This window comes from Lathyrus oleraceus, chromosome 2, assembly GCF_024323335.1.
Source record: "Lathyrus oleraceus cultivar Zhongwan6 chromosome 2, CAAS_Psat_ZW6_1.0, whole genome shotgun sequence".
In the NCBI taxonomy this organism is placed as follows: Eukaryota; Viridiplantae; Streptophyta; class Magnoliopsida; order Fabales; family Fabaceae; genus Lathyrus; species Lathyrus oleraceus.
Genome location: NC_066580.1, coordinates 217,785,864 through 217,810,383, shown reverse-complemented (window position 1 = coordinate 217,810,383; position 24,520 = coordinate 217,785,864). Strand labels below are relative to the sequence as shown.

The window sequence follows — 24,520 nt, the reverse complement described above, 5'->3', positions numbered from 1 at the left end:
CTTCCTTTTCCTTAGGTTCACTTTCCTCAGTAGATTTCTTAGGGTTTTGGTTTTCTATCCTTGGGTCAGACAGTCCTTCCACTTCCGTTCCACTTCTTAATATAATTGCATGAGCTTGGCTTCTCGGATTGGGTTGGGGCTGTCCAGGGAATGTACCAGTTGGTGCAGCAGTAGGTGCTTGTTGTTGAGCTACTTGAGATATTTGTGTTTCTAGCATTTTGTTATGGGTAGCCAGGGCATCTACTTTGCTTGCTAGTTGTTTAAGTTGTTCGCCAGTGTGTATGTTCTGGTTTAAGAAATCTTTATTGGTTTGTTGTTGGGAAGCTATAAAGTTTTCCATCATGATTTCCAAGTTGGATTTTCTAGGGGTATTATTGTTAGGATTCGGTTTCTGATATCCCGGAGGTATAGATGGGGCTTGATTTGGAGACTGTCCAGGTGCGTATAAAGCATTATTACTCTTATATGAGAAGTTTGGATGGTTCTTCCAATTTGGGTTATAGGTATTCGAATAGGGGCTTCCTTGAGCATAGTTTACTTGCTCTGCTTGGATTCCAGTCAAGAGTTGACATTCCGCAGGAGTGTGGCCTTGGATTCCACAGACCTCGCAATTCTGAGTTATAGCAACCACGGCGGCTGGAGGTGATACGTTTAAACTTTCAATTTTCTGGACCAAAGCATCCACTTTTGCATTGACGTGATCAAGGTTACTTATCTCGTACATGCCAGTTTTCGGTTGAGGTTTTTCCACCGTTGTTCGTTCGGTTCCCCACTGATAGTGGTTTTGGGCCATGCTCTCGATAAGCTGGTAAGCATCAGCATAGGGTTTGTTCATTAGTGCACCACCTGCAGCGGCGTCTATTGTTAACCTTGTGTTGTATAAGAGACCATTATAAAATGTGTGAATTACTAACCAGTCTTCCAAACCATGGTGTGGGCAAAGTCTCATCATGTCTTTGTATCTTTCCCATGCTTCGAAAAGAGACTCGTTGTCTTTCTGTTTAAATCCGTTTATCTGGGCTCTTAACATAGCTGTTTTGCTTGGCGGAAAATATCGGGCAAGAAAAACTTTCTTCAACTCGTTCCATGTGGTGACTGAGTTGGAAGGAAGAGATTGAAGCCATCTTCTAGCGCTATCTCTTAATGAGAAAGGAAAAAGACGAAGTCGAATTGCCTCTGAAGTGACACCATTAGCTTTAACAGTATCAGCGTATTGGACAAATACGGATAAATGAAGGTTTGGATCTTCGGTAAGATTTCCAGAGAATTGGTTCTGTTGCACAGCCTGCAACAACGAAGGTTTAAGTTCAAAGTTGTTTGCTTCGATTGCGGGCGGAGCAATACTTGAATGCGGTTCATCTTGCGATGGAGCGGCGTAATCTCTAAGAGCACGAGCTGGTTCTGCCATCTCGGTTAAAGAAGGAAAATCTTTGAGATCAGGAAGGTCTATAGGAGGGAGATTGTTTTCAGCACGATATTCCCGAATTCGTCGTAAGACTCGGAGATATAGTTCGATATCAATGATTCGTAAATAGAGCGGTTCGCCTTGAGAGCGAGTGCGTGGCATACAAATCAACGAAAGAAAGAAAATAGAAGGAAAAGAAACCTTAGTCTCTACAGCGTAACGGAAGAGTTACGATATCGATTGAATAAAAGTCCCCGGCAACGGCGCCAAAAACTTGATCGCTCAACTGGGTGAGTCGAGAATGGGATACAAACTGCAAGTGCACAGTTCTATCGCGTAGTTTTAAAAGATATCGATCCCACAGGGACTTATGAATCGATATACCGTTATCTAAGGTTACTACGTAAATCTAAGGTGAAAATGTTTGATTGTTTGGGAAAAAACTAAGAGCTAAACTAATATCTAGATTAAATATTAATAAAACGGATATCGGTATGTAGTTCGTCAAAACTAGGGAATCAAGTCTTTGTCGGTTTCTTGGCTTTAAAATGAATCGTTTCGGTTAACTTTATTGGTTAAAGGTTCTATCTCAAACTCTCGCTCTGTTGAATAAACCATGATTTTATATTAATGTTGCTGTCACTTATAATTAAGTCAAAAACCATATTTTGAAAGCAATAAAGTTGCAGAAACTCTTTTTAAGAAAATACTGACCGTTTTAAACACCCTTATCTCAAACTCTCGCTCTGTTGACTTAGGTTATATAATTAAATCCAAATGCTTAACTCTCGTCCTCACATTCAATCTTTAAAAATACTTTTTGGAAAAGGTCAGAATTTAATTAACTCTAAAACTTGCTCTCGCCCTGATCTAGAATTAATGCCTAACTTACACTGTCCAGTTAAAATCTCAAACTCTCGCTCTATTGATTTTAACTTCTTTATGTCTTTTACTTTTGTAAAAAATCTTGTTATTAAACCTGTAAGTTGAGACCGTAAAAAGATTGATTTTGATTTTAAGTTTAGATAGACCGACTCAGTCTTGATCCCTTATTCTGCTTACTTTACATACCGATACCTAGGCAAATTAGCCAGACATGCTAAATAAATAAGAATTTATATCATGCATAAACAGACTCATTCCAGGCAGATAATATAGATAAATAATAAAACAAAATATTAAATAATGATTAAAGAACCTGAATGCGTAATACAATAGTCTTGAACACTCCACCACAAGCCGGTAGGATTTGTTCTTGGATTCTTCAATTAAACAGTAAATTAAATCAAGGAAATAAAACTGGAATATAACGTAAGGTTAAATCCAGTATAAAGTTGCACAATAGTTTCCGGTGTAGAAACTATTATGCGAAAAATATCTAAAAGCTAAAACGGGAAAGGTAAATTTGCAAGGGAAAAAGAATGTAAAGCTTGCAAAAGAAATAAATAAAATAAACAATGTTAAGTGCTGGAAAGAAGAAAAAAATAAGCAAAAAGCGTGAAAAGAAAATTGGCAGAGCTTCGGCAAAATGAGCGTGGAAAAACCGGAGATCCAGAAACTTCCCAATTAGCTGCTATTTATACAGCTGCTGGTGTAACTGCTTTCCAAGGGTTTCCGTATGCGCGGTCTCTTCGTTCCGAGGGTTAAGCGTGCGTGGAAATAGCTTTCAACGTGGTCAGTTGAGTTCCTTGCGCCAAAAATATAGGGAATGGTGTGACGTCCGTCACACCATGTGTGACGCTCGTCACGAGAGGGTACTTAGTGTGACGCTCGTCACAACCTTTGTGACGCCCGTCACAGGCATAACGTGCACTTTCTTTGGGCTGGGCTTGGTCTTTGTTATTCGTTTCCTTTTTATTCCCTTTTACACCTCCTTTTCTTCCCTTTTTCACTTTTGCTTCAAAATGGATACCTGACATAAATAGTAAGGAAATACTGCATAATATCTTATAAAATGAGATAAACTAAAGTAAATGATAATATAATCTAATTGAATTAAGTCTTAAAATGTGATATAATTTCGTGTTATCAATATTCTCATAGGTATGAAATCTGTATTCAAAGCCAAGAATGAAGAGCTCAAAAAAGCCCACCTCAAAATTCAAGAGTTGGACAAAATGTTGGAGAGGTCTCTTGTGTTGAAGAGAGAAGCTAGACTCGAATATGAAGCTCAAATCCGTGAACTCAGGGACACTCTCAATAATTATAAAGATAAGTTGTCTGGTGAGGTCGTTCGGAAAGAGGGAGCTGAGAGGAATTGTGTCCGCCTCGAGTACTAGTTGGGCGAAGCTAATAGGAGGATTGCATGTTTGGAAAACCAAGAAGGTGATACAGCTTACATGATCTTGAAAAAAGACTGTGTATATTGGAGGGGGTTGTATAGGGAGGCTAGAGCGGCCCTAGACGAAGATCAGTGTGTCATTAAGAAGCTCCAAGACCTCTATGTTGAATGGAATGGCAAGTTCGTCAACTTGTCTAGATTTGCTAACCTCAACATGCTGGAACTTCTAGAGAAACTCCAAGGAGGTGATTGGAGCATGTGCCCAAAGAACACGCGTCCTCAAGTTTTTAACTTTGTCAAGTTTTGCAAGCGAGTGGTGAAAGAGCTCACCACCGATCTTGCTACAATCAAAAGGGCTGAGATGGAAATTAAGTTCACCAGTACTTGAATTTGAATCTCGTGCACTTGAATTTGAATTTAAATCACTTGTATTTGATGTTGAATTTAAATTAATGAAAATTGTCATTCTGGATTTCATTTATTGTTATTTTTATTCAAAAATCTTGCCAATAAAATGTCCTAACATTGCTGAACACCAGAGCCGGTCCTCAACAAAGAATGGCAGAACATGAACAAGAGTTGGAAAGAGTCAGCTCAGAACTTGAGGACCTACGAGGGAGCGTGGCTCAAGTCATGGAGATGCTGCAAGTCATCAGAGCCAAGATGGACACACAAACAACAGTCGTTTTAGAGATCGTTGGTCCAACGCTTGAACCCCAACCCGCAAGGAAGGTACTGTAGCGGTAAATTCGTGACCATTAAGCTATGAATAATATTAACATCAATAAAACAAGAGTCACCACCGCGCTTTTATTGTTTCCAAAGGAAAAGGGAAAAGTACGAACAAAACCCAAAGATAAGAAGTTTTCAAATCAAAACTAATAAAATGCCAGAGATTACAGGTAAGGGGTTTGGTTATACAGAGGGAAAGTGTTAGCACCCAAAATTTCCTAGGTACTCCTAGGGAACCCTTTTTTATGTGCGTATGTGTTTTTGGTATAAAAGATGTTTGCAACAAATAGAGTGTGGGGATGAGAAAAGAATTTATTAATTATATTTTTGTGTTTGACAAGACCTTCGAACTTGTGTCTACGTGCAAACATGAAAATGAGGGATCAAAACCTCGTAGTTCATGGTATCAATTTCAAAATGAGTAAATTGCTTTTAATCAAAAGTAAAGTTTAAAAGAGGCACAAAAGGCCCAAAAGTTTGAATGAGTGTTAGCTCTTTTTATCTTTTGAAATTTTAAGTCAATATGGCTAAGTTCATTGACAAGTTTGCTTTAAGAAAAGAGTTTTAAAAAGGTAATGGCATAAGGCCAAAGCTTCTAGTTTGCAATAAAGTCTAAGTTTTAAAATCACAAGCAAAGAAAGTTTTTGAAAAGGGGGACAAATTTTGAAATTTAAGAAGTGGGAAGATATAAAGAGACTAATCCTAAGCATAAAATTAAAAGTTAAGAGTTGAAAAGATATGACCAATGGGATGCAATCCAACAAACAAGAATGTCATATAGAAAACCCACTTTCCCTTTGGACTTTGAATCAAGCAATAATCAGCAAGCAAGCAACTTCATAGCTAACAACTTTCTTTGTCTTTTCAGGTATAAGATGAAATACTCCTTGATTAACTCAGAATAAGGCATTACACACAGGTTCAAAGTAATAGTTGCATCAAGACCATGTAGCAGATAAATTCATGTGGATCCCAATACTTACATCAGATGAAAGCTCAAATCACAATAACTTGGTTTCAAAAATGTTTGCATTAGCCATATCCTTTTGGAAAGGGAATGTTGCCTAATTCTAAGTCCAAAAACTCAAATCAAATCCAACAGTCCACACAAACATTTTTTAGGCTTTTTGTTGTTTATTAAGTATTTTAAGGTCCTAAGACCACAAACAAATATATACAATCACAATATATGGCTTAAGCGAGCAAGGTGAAAATGACATGAATTTAAACAAGTTAAATGATATGGGAATGACAAATGAAATAGTGAATGACTTGAATTTAAATTGCATAAAGTAAATGACTTAAAAATAAAAGCAATATTAATAAAAGTGAGTCAAGTGTTAGTTGATTATATGGTAGTGATGTTTTGCTTTTCAATTGATTAAGTCATTCTTTGGAGAACACTCAACTCTCTATTCACAAGCATGGATCCTTGAACCAAGACATCTTCCAAAGGAAGGAAAACATGCCAAGTTTCCACATAATACCATGAAAGGGGGGAGACTTACAATCTCACTTACTAGAATGTTATGCCTTTAGGGTCAAAATTTAGCTCTATGTTAAGCAATCGTAATTGGACTTATGTAGAAGTCACAACTATCTTGGGCCGGGCAATAAACTTTTTGGTGTTAATGCATGTTAGAGTTATGGTATAATGAGCCATACTCCTAAAACATACCACACACAAAAAGAAAAAAGATCAAAGGATGGACCTATCTCATCCATACTTGTATCAGTTCATCTAACACAAGGTTATTGATGAACCAATTAGCCTTCGGATGTTGAGATTTCATTGGTCAATGGAAAGAATGGAAGAGAATGGGATTGAAGATGAAGAGGGAGGGGAGATGAGAGAAACACAAATTGGTCATGGGAGGAATTTTATCAAATTAAAATCACTCATTCATTTTGGGAGATGAAATGTACATCTCATCAATCCCCTAAATCCAATTATTTTAACTTAACAAAAGTCAAATCAACCTTGACCAAGGCCCAAACAAGTAGTCAAACATCACAAGCCAATAAAATTGACTCAACATAATTTCTATATAATTAATCAATTAAAAATGCATTTAAATTCAATTTAATTTGGTCAAAACCTAAAACCTCTTCAATACACCAAATAAATGGCCAAGAGATTTATCCTAGGTCAAACAAGGTCAAAGGACCTTAAACAAAAAATTTCATAATTTTTGAAAAGTCAGAAGTATTTTTAAACAATTAAAGATATGCACAAAAACAATTAATTCATGAAAATATCAAAATTAATCTAAAAAATATTTTTTATTCCGAAAATGAAAGAGAAAAATATTTAAAGATTTTTGGTGAAAGTCCCATATTTTTTAGATTAAAATGAAATTAATATGAATTAATCAAAATAAATGGATTAAATGAAAAATCAGAAAATAAAAAGAAATTCAAAAAAACAAGGGCCATCAGATCTCCCTCATTATTTGAGGTGGCAGATCTGATGGTCAAGCGCGCGCTTCCACCAAACACTGCAGTCAATGCGTGCACACGTATGGTAATCACTTTGGACGCGTGAGATTAGAACATGGGAACCAGATCAGATGGCCTGGATTGATCCAGCGCACCACCGAAGCCCTAGCGCTGGTCATCTTCTCCGGTGATCACCATCGGTCTGGTTCAGGTTCAACTTCATGAAAAATGAAAAGTGAATACACTAATTTGAAGGAAAAATGCTCAGGAGCATAAATCTGGCCTCATTTTTCTCCAATTCCAAGTATATAAAAAGATATAGGGATTTGAATTTTGAGGATCATGAATTGAGTTACTTCGATTTGACCTCAAAGCAACTCAATCTTCTTGCCTACATTGATAGGACTTCAGACAACCAAAAATCACAAAGAATGGTGAAGAATCGAGGGAGAATCGAAGAGATGAAGTTTCCTGAAAATTCACCTTCAATGGAGCTTCAAACTTGCTCGATCTTGATTCCAATAATGTTGGCCTTGCTTCAGAAGCTTGTTGGAAGTGATTAGGATCAAGAAAAGGTCTGTACTCTTGGAGTTTCAATCTCAAAATAGATGGAGATTTGAAACTCGATTTTCAAATGAAAACCTTCAAGATTATCCTTTAATGGAGAGGGTTTGGATTGCAGGTTCAAAGCTTGGGCATGAGGTCCTTAATTCTGAGCAATGAGGGTTGTATTTATAGCCAAAGATATTCATTTCCACACACTTCCAAAAATGGAAAAATTTATGTAATTCTATTGCATGCTTACATGGGCGTGTGATAGGCCCATCAAGTGATATATTCAGGTCCAAAAATGTGTGAGAATCATGTTAAAATCATGTTGTGAGGCCATGCACTCGTGTATGAAATGTGGAAGTGAAAATTATCCAAATGGTATCTCACATTGCACCCATGCGCAAGTCCTTTATTCTTTGGAGAAAATAGGTGATCTTGGACTTTTTGGAAAGGTGAGATCAAGGGGAACAACTTTCATGTTAGACACGTTTTCATTTGAAGCTTGGATCATGAAGAATTATGAGGTGGAAGTTTGGGAAATCAAACATATTTGAAAATTTTCGAAGTCCCAAGTCAAATGTTCACTTCTTCCACCTTGAATAACTTTTTCTATGGACTTCAAATGAGAAAAGTTCCTTCCTCAAAAATGTATCTCTTTCAAAACTCTTAGATTTGGTCACAAATTTGACCTCACTTGGATTTGGCATGAGGAGTTATGCATTTTAGAAGTTGAGGAAAATCACTTATTCAATGGTAGTGGCCCAAAATGACCTATAACGTTTCCTCTTGGGACATGCATTTGAAAGTTGAATTTGAACTTCCTACAAACATAAAAGTTTAATTAGACATCTTGAGTTTGATGATGGAGTTTTAATGGATTTCATATCATAAAAATTGATCAAGTTATGGTCTTGGGAAGTTGACCTCCAAACTAGGGTTCAAACAAAATGACCTATAATCTTTCAGCATAAAAAATGACTTTCGAAGGAAAACAAGATCTTGACTTAAACATGAAAGTTGTTTGTAATGTCATTTTGAGTAAGCTTTCTCTTAGAATCATTTTCATATGACAAAAATTGTAGGAGATAAGGTCTAGGGAACCCCAATTTTGACTAGTTGATTTTCTCTGTTCAACCACCATAAACCATCTTTCTAGCTTGATATTCTCTTGACATTTGGACTCATGGAGGATCATATATGCATCAGATTATGTAGTATGAAGTATCCCTTGAAATATTTGATCAATTGTTGAAGAATCTTGTTGAAAAAGTCACACAAGATACCTAGATGAATTAGGGTTTCCAAGGCAAACAAACTCCAATCTCTTGATGATTTATTGATCAAAATGATATGTTAAGAACATAGGGATCCATATATGATGCTTAGAGCCAATGTGAACCATTTCTTGATTGCACTCCTTGCATTAAGGGTCTCAAACCCTAGATATGAGCTTGATAGAGCATAGGTGAGCATACACACTACCTGCAAAAGAATTAAATTATACATTGACATATTTTTGGTATTTTGGTTAGTAAATAATAAAAATTAAAGCATGATACAATCAAAAGTGCTTGCTGATCTCTCCCAATGCAAACCCAATGAATGGAAGGTAAGGAGGATGCCAAGGTGTGATCCCAAAGCTAATGCGTGTGACGAGATAGCATGAGGGATCTTAGGGTAAAAATTGGGGTCTTACATGTACCTTCTACATTGCCTCCTTTTGGTATACCTTATGGCTTCACACCTCAACCTAAAGTAGTCCCCAATGTAATGCAATCTACTCAACAAACTGTTCCTCTACCATTAGTCACTGAGGCTCACCCTATGGTCCATACATTTGCATCTCCGGTTGTTCATACACGTGTGCAACCTTACTTCTAAGATCAACAACATGCTCCAGAAGTGTTTAATGAAGAAGAAGAAAGGCATGAAGATATAAAGGCTATTAAAGACAATTTTCAGATTCTTGAGAAGAGACGGAGGGCAATGGAAGGTGACTAAGTCTTTGGTGCTGCCGCTAAGGAGATGTGCCTAGTATCTGGTCTTGTAATTCCTGCAAAATTCAAGACTCTTGACTTTGATAGATATGAGGTCCATGCATGTCCTAAGAGCCATCTTGTTATGTAAATGGTTGCCTATGTTGAAGACGATAAGCTCATGATCCACTTCTTTCAAGATAGTTTAAAGGGTGCCCCCTCTAAGTGGTACCTAAGCCTCGATGAGAGTCGTATCCGGTGCTTCTAAGACTTGTTTGATGCTTTCATAAAGCATTTCAAATACAACATGGATATGGCTCCAGACAGAAGAGAATTGTTGAATATGTCTCAAAAAGACAACGAGTCATTTAAAAAGTATGCACTACGCTGGAGAGAGATGGCCTCTCTGGTTGAACCACCCTTGGCAAAAAAAGAATTAGCCAATTGGTTTATGGATACTATACAAACAATGTTCTATGAGAGGATGATGGGTAGTTTATATGAAAGTTTTTCTGACTTGGTAGATGTAGGCATTAAAGTTGAACTCGGCTTGAAGAATGTAAAGATGATCAGTGTTGCTGGAACTTCTAATAACAACAATACTAAGAAGTTTCCTGGAAATTTTCAGAAATAAATGGAAGGAGAGACAAATGTTGTGTCGTCCATTCGAGGAAGGAGTCAATCATGGAGAGAGAAATAACGACAGTTCACTCAACAACAACCAGCATACCCTGTGCAGTATGTTCAACAACCATATGTGGCAGCAATTGGGCCAAATTTCAACCAACAACAGGTACCTATTTATCAACTAGTTTAGCAAACACCAATCTATCAACCCGCTCAGGTTGCTCCTGCATATCAACAAGCGTCTGCGGCCCCAGCATATCAGCAACCAAAAGCTTAAGCTCCTCGTCAGAATGCACCGACTCAGAATAGAAGACAAGGTGTTAAATCCCCTTTCAGTCTGATTTCGTTGACATATACTTAGTTATATCCTTCTATATTGCAAAAGGGGCTAGTGGTTCCTAGACCTTTGGGTTCACCTCCTGATCCTTTGCCTCCATGGTATAACCTAAATGCTCATTGCCCTTTCCATGAGGGTGCACCTAGGCATGATTTAGAAGGATTTTATTATTTTAAGCATAAAGTGCGAGAATTGGTGGAAAAGAAGATTCTTTCATTGAGAGACTTGGGGCCTAATGTCAAGATTAATCCTTTTCCAGCACATGGAACTGTTAATGCAATTGAAGAAGCATCTGATGGTGATGTGATCAAAGATGTTGCAAATATCAAGACTTCTTTGCTAGCGTTCCATGTGGGACTAGTAGAAGTTGGTTTAGTTAGTGCTTGTTATAAAGATTGTGAAGAATGTTCAATTCATCCAGGAGGATGTGAGATGGTATGAAAAGATGTCCAAGACTTGATGAACCAAGGAGTGTTAAAAGTTAGTAGCCTCGTGAGAAGAGATGAAATAGCTAGAATTGAGCAATTTTTTAATTTGCCAGAGCCAGTTGAGATAACCTATAGAAGAAAAGATATTGTTCAGCCAGTTAATCACCCATCACCCGTAGTTATCTGCATGCCTAGTCCTTTCCCCTACGAAAGTACAATGGCAGTACCATGGAAATATGATATAACTGTCATTGACAAAGAGTCTGAAGAGGTTAGACAAGAGGAAAGCTTGAAGGTTGATGGTTCCGATGTCACAAACATCGTATGGACAAGCCAAATGACTCTCAGTGGGAGAATTTACACTCCCTAGTTTAATGTGACCTCTCAAGCACCAACCAAAGAAACTATAGTTGTAGTCCCTGTTAGAAAGCAAAATATGGTTCAATTCAATGAAGATGCTGAATGTTGAAGATCATTAAAAAGAGTGATTACAAAGTAGTTGATCAGCTACACCAGACACCCTAAATTTTTTCCAATTTGTCCTTGTTTATTTGTTCCCGAGCTCATAGGAATGAATTTTAGAAAGTACTAGCACAAGCCCACGTCACTCAAGATATAACAGTTGGCCAGTTTGATGGAGTGGTTGCCAATATCATAGCTTGCAACACCCTGAGTTTTAATGGTGGAGAGTTGCCAAAGGAAGGACAAAATCACAATCGCGCATTGCATGTCTCATTGAAGTTCCAAGAGGATACTCTAGCAAGAGTTATAGTGGATACAGGGTCCTCCCTCAATGTTTTACAAAGAGGACACTTTCCAAATTAGCTTTTCAAGGATCAGAAATGAGGCCTAGTGCACTATTTGTGAAATCATTTGATGGGTCCCGAAGGACTGTGATTGGTGAAGTGGAGTTACCAATTTTGATTGGTCCACATGTATTAAACATAACTTTCGAGGTCATGGATATCAATCCTGCCTACAGTTTCCTATTGGGGCGACCTTGGATACATGCCGCTGGGGTAGTAACCTCCACCTTGCATCAGAAAATGCAGTTTGTCATCAACAACAAGCTTGTAATCATCTCCGGTGAAGAAGATCTCATGGTTAGCCACCTCTCATCCTTTATTTACATCGAGGTTGATGAAGATGCCTTAGAAACTTCTTTCCAAGCTCTGGAGATAGCCAATGCCACTTTTGTGGAAGTAAAGGAATCTGTGGAGAAAGTCATCCCATCATCTGCATCTGTGAAAAGTACAACGACAACTATTGAGAATGAGAGTCCTGAAGGTTGGGGATAAGTTATTGACATCAGCATGAAGAAAGACCATTTCGGTTTGGGGTACAAGCCATCCGCTAAAGAAGGAGCCCCGGTCCCTACAAAGGATCGTATGCAAATAATTCAAGAAGTATTCCTCAGTGCAGGCTATGTCTATAGAGATCAAGTCAACACAGTTGAAGAAGACACTGAGGATGAAGACATAACAAATCTGGTGTATCAGTGTGAAGCAACATTGACCAATTGGGAAGCAATTAAGATTCTTGAAGTCATTCCTATATCAAAGTAATTTTTGTTTTCCTTTGATTTCTAAATCCTTAGCTCTGCCCAAGACTAACGGATCATGTTGTAGGGTCTCTTTTCATTTTCAAAATCATCATGATGAATAAAAGGCATTTTGTAAAATTCTTGTTGTTCATTTTATTGCTTTGTTTTCAGAAAATGGCAATCTTTTCAAAAACTACAAAAAAAACATTTTCCTTTTGCATTTTTGCTACTTTTAATAAAAAAGCAATCATTCAAAAACATGCAGAATAATCAATAAACCTGTTGAATCCAGTGACTTTGCTCTCTCTCATAACTTTGAGTTCCCTATCTACTAAGTAGAAGAAGAGGGCGAGGAATATTGTGATATCCCTGATGAATTGGCAAGGTTGCTCAAGCATGAGTCCAAAGCCTTCCAGCCACATCAAGAGCCGGTGGAGATAATCAACCTTGGGACAGAGGAAGAGAAGAAAGAGGTCAAGATTGGAGCCACGCTTGGGGAAAGAATCAAAGAAAGATTGGTCAAGCTGTTGCAAGAGTTCACAAATGTATTTGCATGGTCATACCAGGATATGCCAGGTCTAGACACTGATATTATTGTGCACAAGCTACCACTTCAACAAGAATGCCCACCAGTGAAGTACAAACTCCAAAGAACAAGACCGGACATGGCTCTGAAGATTCGTGTAGAGGTCAAAAGACAATTTGATACCAGTTTCCTAGCAGTTTCAAAGTATCCTCAATGGGTAGCCAATATTGTACCTGTACCCAAAAAGGACCCCAAGGTTAGGATGTGTGTCGATTATAGGGATTTGAACAAAGCTAGTCCAAAGGACGACTTCCCTCAACCACACATTGACACTCTGGTTACAACACTGCTAAATTTCCTGTTTTCTCCTTTATGGATGGATTCTCAGGCTATAATAAGATCAATATGGATCTTGATGATATGGAAAAGACCATGTTCATCACCCCTTGGGGAACATATTGCTACAAGGTCATGCCCTTCAGTCTCAAGAACGCGGGGGAAACCTACCAAAGAGCAATGGTCACCCTCTTCCATGATATGATGCATAAAGAGATTGAGGTTTATATTGATGACATGATCGCTAAATCTCAAAGCTAAGATGACCATATGAACCACTTGCAAAAGCTATTTGAGTGCCTCAGAAAGTTCCGACTACGTTTAAACACTGCTAGATGCACATTTGGTGTTCGATCTGGAAAATTACTTGGATTCATTGTTACTCATAGAGTAATTGGGGTACATCCAAACAAAGTTAGAGCAATACAAGAAATGCCTGCTCCATGTACTGAAAAACAAGTCAGAGGTTTCCTTGGACGTTTGAACTACATATCCAGGTTTATCTCCCATATGACTGCTACGTGTGAGCCCATCTTCAAGTTTCTTCACAAAGATCAAGAAGTTGAATGGAATCCTAATTGTAAAGGAGCTTTTGAGAAAATCAGAAATTACTTGCAAGATCCTCCTATCCTGATTCCACCTATTCAAGGGAAACTGCTCTTTATGTATTTGACTGTGCTTGAAAAGTCTATGGGATGTGTTCTAGGACAACATGACAAAATATTCCGAAAGGAGCATGCTATCTATTACTTGAGAAAAAAGTTTACCAATTATGAAACCAAATATTCACTCTTAGAGAAGACTTGTTGCGCCCTAGCATGGACCGCTAAACGTCTCAGGCAATATATGATTTGTCATACGACTTTGTTGATTTCCAAGATGGATCTAATAAAGTACATTTTTGAAAAGCCTTCTTTAACTGGAAGACTTACCCGTTGGCAAATGTTGTTGTCTAAGTATGACATCCAGTACGTAACCCAAAATGCCATCAAAAGAAGTATGTTGTCTGACTACCTTGCTCACCAACATGTTGAAGACTATGAGCCATTGAAGTTTGACTTCCCCGATGAAGATATTACGACTATAAAATATTATGAGGTCCCAGGCCTTGATGAAGGACCTGAGCTAGGACCTCGATGGAAGATAATGTTTGATGGTTCCTCCAATTACATGGGCCATGGTGTGGGAGCTGTTTTGATGAATCCAAATGGTGGCTATACTCCTTTTACAACAAGGTTGTGTTTTGAATACACAAACAATATAGCAGAATATGAGGCATGCATCCTGGGCATTGAAGCTGCAATTGACCTCTGAACCAAGATCCTTGAGGTATGTGGAGACTCATCCCTGGTAATCTACCAAGTCAAAGGTGAACGGGAAACCCGCGATACCAAGTTGATCCCATATCGTACATAAATAGTGGAATTGATAAAATACTTTGATGAAGTCACTTTCAGTCATAGCCCAAGGACAGAAAATCAACTAGCTGACGCTATGGCTATGTTAGCCTCAATGTACCAAGTTAGATTTCGCAATAAAGCACCACTCATCCAAATAGAGTGAACAATTGAGCCAGCCTATTGTTAATTGGTTGAAGAGGAAGCTGATGGAAAACCTAGGTTTCATGACATCACACACTACCAGCAAAATCAAGAGTATCCAGCAAATGCTACAACCCTGGATAAAAAGACCTTGAGGAAGTTAACATCTTAATTCTTCCTAAGAAATGATGTGTTATATAAGAGAAACCACGACATGGTTTTTCTCATATGTGTGGATAGACACGAAGCAGACCTATTAATCAAAGAGATTCATGAAGGATTTTTCGGGACTCATGTCAATGGGCATGCATTGGCTAAAAGGATTTTGAGAGTTGGTTATTACTGGTTGACCATGGAGTGTGATTGTTTCAACTATGCTAGAAAATGTCACAAGTGTCAAATTAATGCTGACAAAGTGCTTGTGCCGCCAACGTTACTGAATGTCTTAACATCACCCTATCCTTTCTCAATGTGGGGCATTGACATGATTGCCACCATAGAGCCTAAAGCCTTAAACGGTCCCACTTCATTCTAGTAGCAATTGATTATTTTACCAAATGGGTAGAAGCCGCTTCTTACACCAACGTTAAAAAACAGGTAGTTGCTCGTTTCCTAAAAAAGGAGATAATTTTCCGCTATGGAATTCCAAGCCGGATCATCACAGATAATGGGACGAATTTGAATAACAAAACAATGAAAGAGTTGTGCGAGAACTTCAAGATTAAGCATCATAACTCTACCCCATATCGTCCAAAGATGAATGACGTTGTTGAAGCCGCTAATAAGCACATCAAGAAGGTCATGCAAAAGATGGTGAAAACCTACAGGGATTGGCATTAAATGCTACCTTTTGCACTACATGGATATCGGATCTCTGTCCATACTTAAACAGGGGAAACCAATTTCTCTTTAGTATATGGGATGGAAGCAGTTCTCCCAATCGAAGTAGAGATACCATCTATGAGAATCTTGATGGAAACCAAGTTGGAAGAAGTTGAATGGGTTCATAATAGATATGACCAGTTGAACCTTGTTGATGAGAAGCATATGATCATTATGTGCCATGGATATTTATACCAGAAATGGGTTAAAAGGGCGTTTGATAAGAAAGTATGTCTTCTGGAAATCAAAGAAGGAGATCTCGTGCTCAAGAAGATTTTGCCCGTGCACAAAGATTTACGTGGGAAGTGGACTCCTAACTATGAAGGCATATGTGTTGTAAAAAAAGCCTTCTACGGAGGTACCCTGATTCTTACAACTATGGATGAGGAAGAGGTCTCACACCCCGTGAACTCTGATGCAGTAAAAAAATACTATGCCTAATAAAAACCCGTTAAGTCGAAAACCTGAAAAGCCGACTTAGGCAAAAATGGGTATCCCGGTGGATTGAAAACCCAAAAGGGAGATCCAGGCAAAAGTTAGGGATAAAATAGAAAAATGGTAGCTCGCTAAGTTGAAAACCTGAAAAGGCGACATAGGCAAAAAAAGAGCGTCCCGATGGACTGAAAACCCGAAAGGGCAGTCCAGGCAAAAATTAGGGATTAAAGGCAAAGACTGCATCAGATAGTGCTAATTAACACAAGATGAGCCAAAGGCGGAAGATTAATCAAACTGATCTTTTCAGAAGCAAGGTGTTGTGGAGCCATGGTTATTAGGGATAGTAGTGGTTTTTGGATTCAATGTAAACCCTTTCCCCATTGCCATTTTCAAAATTGTAATATTCCATGGAGTTTCTCCATTTGCGCGCTACCATTCTTTAATAAATACAAAATTTGTCTATCAATATTGTCACCCGTCTTTTTTCTCTGTTATGCAAAATGCCATTTATTTGTTAATAATGAGATTTCGAACTTGAAAAGATTTTTTTAACATGTATTGAAAGAATACAATTTTTTCTTTCGAATATGGGAAGATTAAAAGGAAATCATTTGTTGTCTCGAAAGTCTCAAGGTTGCAGAAGCACCCCTAGATCATCGTAACAAAGATCTCCGTGGGGCATACCTTGTCAACCTTCTAGAATGATCTATTGGACAAAACCAAATATCAAGCTTGATGAATTTTTCATTAGCAGCATCCTTCACGGGGCATTTTGGTTGATTAATTGGTGTTGAGGAATCAAAATCTCCATAAATAGTCTCTACCAACTCCTAGTCTATGTAGAGTCATCATTTTCACATCACGATCATTCATATATCATGCATAATAGAAATATCCAATCATGCATGGTCTGAAGTGTACTCTGTTCTCATTTTAGATTGACCCATGTCTTATTATCGATTGTTGTCCTTTGACCCAAAAGACTAGTTGTTGGTGGCACTCTGCCCTCAAAGTCCAATTGTTATCGGCATCCTCCAAAAGTCCAGTCATAACCTGTATTTCATTTTCAAATCCAATCATAATTCGTGCTTGGAGTTTGGTTGTCACCAACAACATTCAAAATTCTAGTTGTAACTGGTACAAATCTGTTAGAAGCTGGTTGTAACCAATACTTACGATCAAAATCCAACTTTTGTTGGCCTATTACAGAGAGTTTGATTACCCTGTTTTCCTGATGGTTCCTAGAAAGACATGTTTGACTATTCATTTTAAGGAATTCCCAGAAGCTTGGATGTTATTCTAGTTTAAAAAAAACTCCAATGATGTTTGTCTTAATTGATTTCTTCATAAAAGACTGTCTTAGCCTTTTACATGGATGATCTTCTCGCAAGAAGAGTCCTAATCTTGTTTTGTATGGATGATTTTCTGATAAGAAAATTCCAACGTTTTATGTGGATGATTTTCTAGTAAGAAAATTCTAACGTCTGGTTGTTTGGGTGATCTTCTACTGAGAAACTCTTCGATTGGATGAATTTCTTATGAGAAATATCTAGAACTGTCAGATATATTCTAAACTGTCAGGTCATGTTCGAACCTATTGATAAAACATACTTTGAATATTCCCTAGTATCCTTTTCCCAGCAATTTGTCATCCCCAGTGAGTCATCACCCATTGCCTTTGAAATTTCCTATGAATCACCACCATTGTATCTCTATCATTCCCCATAGATTTGTCCATCATCCATCATAAAAAAAATCATGTTAAGGTTCATCTCACGTCATGACCCCAACGAACAAAAAAAAATCATTCATGCATGCATAACATACCATATCTTGTCATCGGCATTTAGGGACAAAATTTGAGTCTTTTGTATTTAAATATCTTTCACCAAGATACTACTATGAGGATTGTCATCGCTCATAACATTTGGTAAAGCTATTTAAATAGGGGCAACTGTCATACCCCAATTTTGACCCTGAATCGCCGAATCAATGCATTCATCGAATCATTAACATCATATGCATATCGTAACATGCATAATGTCCAAATTGAATGTCAAATGTGCATAAAGTCAGTGGACGAAAAATTTCAAAATCGAGCTTGCAAACGTCAATTATATTAATCTGTGTTTCACGTAGTTTAACCTGACATGCTCATTTTATTTTTTTGACTTGTTTTGGTCGCATTTTGATCAGTTTGGGCCTGTTAACTGATAAATATATATTTCAAAATTAAATCAACCGATGTATATCTTCGAGAAGATTATTTCACGCTGATCATTTTGTTGCTGTCAATTTATTTTTTTTGGGCATTTTTGCGCCAGACTTTTTTTTATTTAGAGGCTTTTATTTTTTGCATTTTTTTAGAGTTTCTAGAAAAATTAAATAGAATTATTGGTGTTTTTAATATATTTTTATTTTAGTTATTTCTTAATATTTAATTTTATTTAGTTTTAGTTAATACTATTTAATTTTGTTTCTAAAATGAGCACCAAGGACACTTATGGATTTTCAAAATTACTAAAAACCCTAAACTGATTTATATATATATAGTAGTGATGCTGAGAGGTGAAGGGGGGGGGGGGGTGTTGAATAAACACAACACCAACGATGCATTGCAGCTTGAAAAGAATCTGGTGTGTAGGATTTACACTAATGATTCATTACTCTTTTTAGTTTCTTTTTATCTTTTTTTTTTCGTAATTGATTGTTATATATTTGTAGTGTACTAATATGATTTATTTTTTTATTTTTTTATTTTGTTGTTCGGATCGAATCATGTCGATACGTTGTTTTCATATATGTATGCCTGATGCGTGACATTTGTGTTAGTTCAATCCGGTTGCGATGATCGTATTTTTTTTGTGTTAGCAATATTGTTGATTTTTTTAGCACATTTAGAATTCCTCTTTCTCTGTGATAAGTTTAGATCTGCACGATTTTGATGCATATTGTGAAGATCACATTAAGTGTAGCAAGCTAATGGTTAATTTTTATTGGTTTATGTGCGGTTATATATTTGTTTTTAGTTGTATTTCGATTTTTCACCCGTTCAATGGTTTAGCATAGCGGCGAACCGCTTTTTTGTGCGCTAACGAATTCGAGTTTCGATTCGAAACTTTATGTTTTAATTTGATTTTTTATCATATTTTTATTTCTTGATTCGACTTGCAGTTATCGCTTATGCGTTAGCAATTTTCATGTTTCGATTTGTGTTAAGAACAACGATCCAACGTCGTTATGTTTATATCGAATTAAATTTCTTGTGGTAGCCTTTGCACGTTTTCGCGTAAGCGACTTTGATTCGCATCTTTGCGTCATGATTTTAATCCGTGCATTTTTTTTCACTTTATTTTTCTAAATTATTTGTTGTGGATGTGTGATGTAAATATTGTATATGTTCTTGTATTTATTTTTATTATTTATTTTTTATCGTTGTTGAATGCTTGTACATACATTTGGTTCTTGTGGCGTTAAATTTATGCCTTGTGCTTGAGTTTGTGTCACTACACTTGAACTTGCACCCGTCTGCGATCCAATTCTCACCCTTCATATTACCATTTGTATCCATCATATTTAACCATCGATTTCAATTAATTTCTAATCACTTACGCAAATCATTTTCAAAACTATTTTGCAAGGCAAGTCAAAAGCTTGATCTAACATCAAGTTATTTTCAAAATCATCTCAAAACCAACCCATTTGATTTTTCTTTTCAAACCGTTTCCACCATCTCAATTTATCAACCATCCGCATTCAAATCATTTTTCAAACCATAAAACCACTTCAATTTTTGTCATAACCATAAACAAACCTCGATCAACATCAAGTTCATTTTCCCAATCAAACCTCAAAATACATAAAAATATTCAAAATACTTTTTTAATAAAGATGGAAATGGAACAGGGTGAATACCACAAGCTCTTGAGACTAGGATTTGAGATGGATATCTCAATAATCGAAGCTTTCTCCATCGCCAAAAATACATCAAACTCATTCATACTTTTTTTTGCCTTTTTGCACAACCAAAAACCTTTTCAGAAACGAAAGACATTTTGTCTTAAGTAGATGAAAAACAATGTTTCATCTACAACTGTTGAGTTGAGATAAGTGGCATGAATGTGATTTGTAAATTAATTCAATGTGGTGCAAATGTACGCTTCTTACTTGTTTTGGGTAAAACAATGTTTTCCGTCGATTAATACAAGATAGCTTTCGCTAAAATTGACCAACAAACAAACTTAATAACTTGAGAAGCCTAAATTATAAACAAATACTAACACGTACAACTAACCAAACGGTTCCCGTTGAGTACAACGGAGGTGAGGGGTGCTAATACCTTCCCCTTGTGTAACCGACTCCCGAACCCTGATATTGGTTGTGATGACCTTATCCTTGTACTTATTTAGGGGTTTTATTTGACATTTCCCCTTTCCCTCTATGGGAATAAATAAAGATCGATGACGACTTTGTTAAGTCCATCCCACGATCGTGTGATTGTGCTTCACGAGGTTGTTCTCATTTTCCGAGGTACGACACCATGGATTATGGACGAAGGAACACTAAGAAGTACATTTTCAGATGTCCCGACTTTAAAGATCTAACGAAGTTGTCATCCTTTATATTATATCCCTTGGACTTCAAGCAACGTCATGGGAAGATTTTGTCTGTATTATCTACTGATGTGGTTGAAGGACTTTTGAGTGTCTTGGTGCAGTTTTATGACCCTCTCTATGGGTGCTTCACTTTTCCTGATTATCAACTTCTTCCCACGTTAGAGGAGTATACCCATCTCTTGGGTATTCCCGTGTTTAACAACGCACCTTTCAGTGGATTGGAGGAAATCACGAGATCTCAAATCATAACCGAAGCTCTTCATTTGAAGAAATCTGAGATTGATGCCAACATGGTGAAGAAAGGAGGGATTCTAGGGTTGACTTATTAGTTTCTCATTGGTAGAGCTACTATTTTTGCTTAAGCCGGTAGCATGGACGCTTTTGAAGCCTTGTATTGCTCATCTAAGGTCTAGCTTTGTTCCCTAACATTGACAGTTTCGTTGATGTTAACGCCATTAGAATATTCTTGATTGGGAATCATGTTCTGACTTTGTCGGGTGACATGCATTTCTATTTGGATTTGCGTAATTCTAAGGGTGGTGGAACCATTGTGTGTTGTGTTCTTCTCTTGTACAAGTGGTTAATTTCGCACTTGCCTCAGACGCCTGCTTTCTTGGAGAACCAACAATGTCTATAGTGGTCCCAGAGACTTATGTCTCTCACTAATGATGATATTGTTTTGTATGATTCTGCATTGGGTAGTTTGGATATTATTGACAATTATGCTGAGTTCCCTAATGTGCCTCTCATTGGTACACAAGGAGGAATCAACTACTGTTGGTGTAAGCCCTAGAGGCCAATACTTTTGGTACTTGTATCGAATTATTTAATAATAATAAAAGGAATTTTCTTTATTATGTTTATTTAATAAAGACCCTAGAATAGATCGTCCGTTTAATGTATCAAGTGTGACTTAATCATGAGATCCCATTAAACATAAGGAAACTATTCTTAAAGTATCTGTAGTCGAGTTTGTAAGAACAAAGTTGGTTCTACAATATATCTCTAAGATTTTGATGATAATAAAAGATGAAACAAAAATGATACTCTAACGAGATTTTTTTAGTGTGCAAGACTCTGATCAAACATCAGATAGAGAATTACATCAGATACAAAATATTCGATTATCAGAATTTACTCATAAAGAATGTGTCTGGAAGGTTCTGATTCTGATCAGCGCAAATACCAATGCAACATTAAGAAGTCAGAAACTCCGATAAAAGAATACTGAATCTATATTGTGAATCTAAAGAAGTCTAGAGCATTGAGAAGCTCTGATGTGGTTAGATATAATTATCCTCTGAAGGCAAACTCTGATCTATCAAGACTCTGACGAAGACTCACTAGCTCAAAATGCGTAACCGAAAAGAAATCTCAACTTGGAAAGAAAGTATTTCGAGAAGGAAATAATGAGGCGTGCAAAATTGTTTTAGAAAGAAACAAGGAGAGTAATGACATTAAACATTCTTCAACGACCAAGATTCCGTCATCACTCCAACGGTCCTTCTCAATGACTATATAAAGGAAGGAATACATGACAAGAAGACACACCCGAGACACACAAGAAAACAAAAACTCTCAATTTCATTCTTATCTTTCCTGAGCTACTGCTCTTATGTGAAAAGCTATTGTTCTTACATTTCTATAATTCATGGTTGTTTGTTAGAAGCACTTTACATTACAATTTATACTCTTGATTGAACTACTTCCTCAAGTGACTCTGCGTAGTATGAATACTTGAGAGGGCTGAGAGATTATTCTCTTAGACGTTTGGTTGTGTAATCTTTCAAGATTAGTGGATTAAGTCCTTTTTGAAGGCGAACTCACCTTGGCCGGGTGGACTGGAGTGGCTTTGAATTTCAAGCGAACCAATATAAAATTATGTGTCATCTCTTGTTTATTCTGTGTGTGTCTGATTTTTGAAAAAGTTTTTATTTCTAAAACAATTCAAACCCCCTTTCATGTTTTTCTCAACCTTCAATTGGTATCAGAGCTACAACTCTATTATTTTTTTTCTATTCAAACACTTAATAGTGTAGAGAGATCCAGCGTGACAAAAACTATGGCCAACACCAATGATAGAAATAGTTACAATGCTAAACCTCCAATCTTTGATGAAGAAAAATTTGATTATTGGAAAGAAAAAATTGAAAGTTTCTTTCGGGGCTACGATGTTGATCTATGGGATATTGTCACAATTGGCTACATACCACCTGTGACAGACGTTGGCGTTGCTATTCCCAGAAGAAGAATGTCAGATGATCAGAAGCGTGAATTCAAAAACCATCACAAAGCCAGAACGATACTACTCAATTCCATTTCCTACAATGAATATGAAAAGATCACCAGCAGGGAAACAACTAAAGAAATACTTGACTCCCTGAGGGTGACTCGCGAAGGAAATTCTCAAGTCAAAGAAACAAAGGCTCTGACTCTAGTTCAGAAATATGAAGCCTTTAAAATGGAGGACGATGAAGCTGTAGAGGTAATGTTTTCTAGATTTCAAACTTTAATTGCAGGACTCGAAGTGTTGGATAAAGGCTACACAACTGCGGATCATGTCAAAAAGATTGTTAGAAGCTTGCTAAAGAAATGGAGACCTATGGTCACAACTTTAAAGTTGTCAAAAGATCTGAACAATATCAGCTTGAGGAACTCGTCAGTTCACTCAGAAGCCACGAGATAGAACTAGAGGAAGATGAACCTCAAAAGAAGATCAAGTTTGTAGCACTAAAGTCCAGATCCGAAAAACGCAAACCAGATAGAAACAAAGCCTTCCAGGCTGAAGACGAAGACAATGACGACTCTGAGAAGGAAAACTCTGACGACGAAGATGAATTACCCCTTTTAACCAGAAGAGTAAAACAACTCTGGAGAAAAAGGAATAATAACTTCAGAAGACCAAGACCCAAGGGGGGTCGATCAGAATCAACTTCCAGAGGTAAGTCAAACAAAGATATAACATGCTATGAATGTAAGGAAACAGGGCATTACATAAATGAATGTCCCAAGTTGAAGAAAGAAAGCTCTAGAAGAGAGAATCTCAATAAAAGTTCATTCAAAACTAAAAAGGGATTTATGGCCACCTAGGACGATAGTGGATCTGATTCATCCGAATCAGACTCTGAAGAACAGGCAAATGTTGCACTCATGGCTATTACCTCCAGAAATACATCAATGGAGAATCTGACTCTAAGGAGGTATTTTCTGAACTTTCTCGCTCTGACCTTGAATCATGCCTTTCTGAAACTCTAACCTCATATCAGAAACTTAAACAAAAATTTAAGGCTTTAAAAGGAGTTCTTGAAAGAACAATCAAAGAATGTGATAGCTTTAGATAACTGCTTCAGAACTAAAAGAAGAAAATCAAACTTTGATAAAAGAAAGAGACTCCACAAATAAACAATGTTTAAAACTTGACGAAGCACTATCTCAAGCCCCCCAAACTTCTAACACAAGGATATATGAATATGAAAAATCTTTTCAAAAGTTTCTGAAAAATGGGATGGAAAGGAGCAGAATGGCATCCATGATTTATGGAGTAAGTCAGAATAATAAAAGAGGAATAAGGTATGTCCCCAGTGAAGATAAATCTTCCACAAATGACAAACCTAAATCTCCTTTTTCTTATCACTACACACATACACAAGCACAACGTTTTGATAATGCTAGAAAACCCAAAGTTCTAAGAAACTATGGGAAAACTAATCATAAAGAACCCAAAAGATTATGGGTACAAAAGGATAAGATTGTTTATGTTGCAAATATCTTATGTAGCAGAGTTAAGACACCAATCATGGTACCTGGACTTTGGATGCTCGCGACACATGACGGGAAGAAAGCATATGTTCCAAAGCCTGGAAC

At 37.1% G+C, this 24,520-nt stretch overlaps 1 pseudogene; it reads left to right on the top strand.

Moving 5' to 3' along the window:
- The first annotated feature begins 923 nt into the window (after positions 1-923).
- On the top strand, positions 924-1,023 carry LOC127124330 (uncharacterized; annotated as a pseudogene).
- Positions 1,024-24,520: the final 23,497 nt, after the last annotated feature.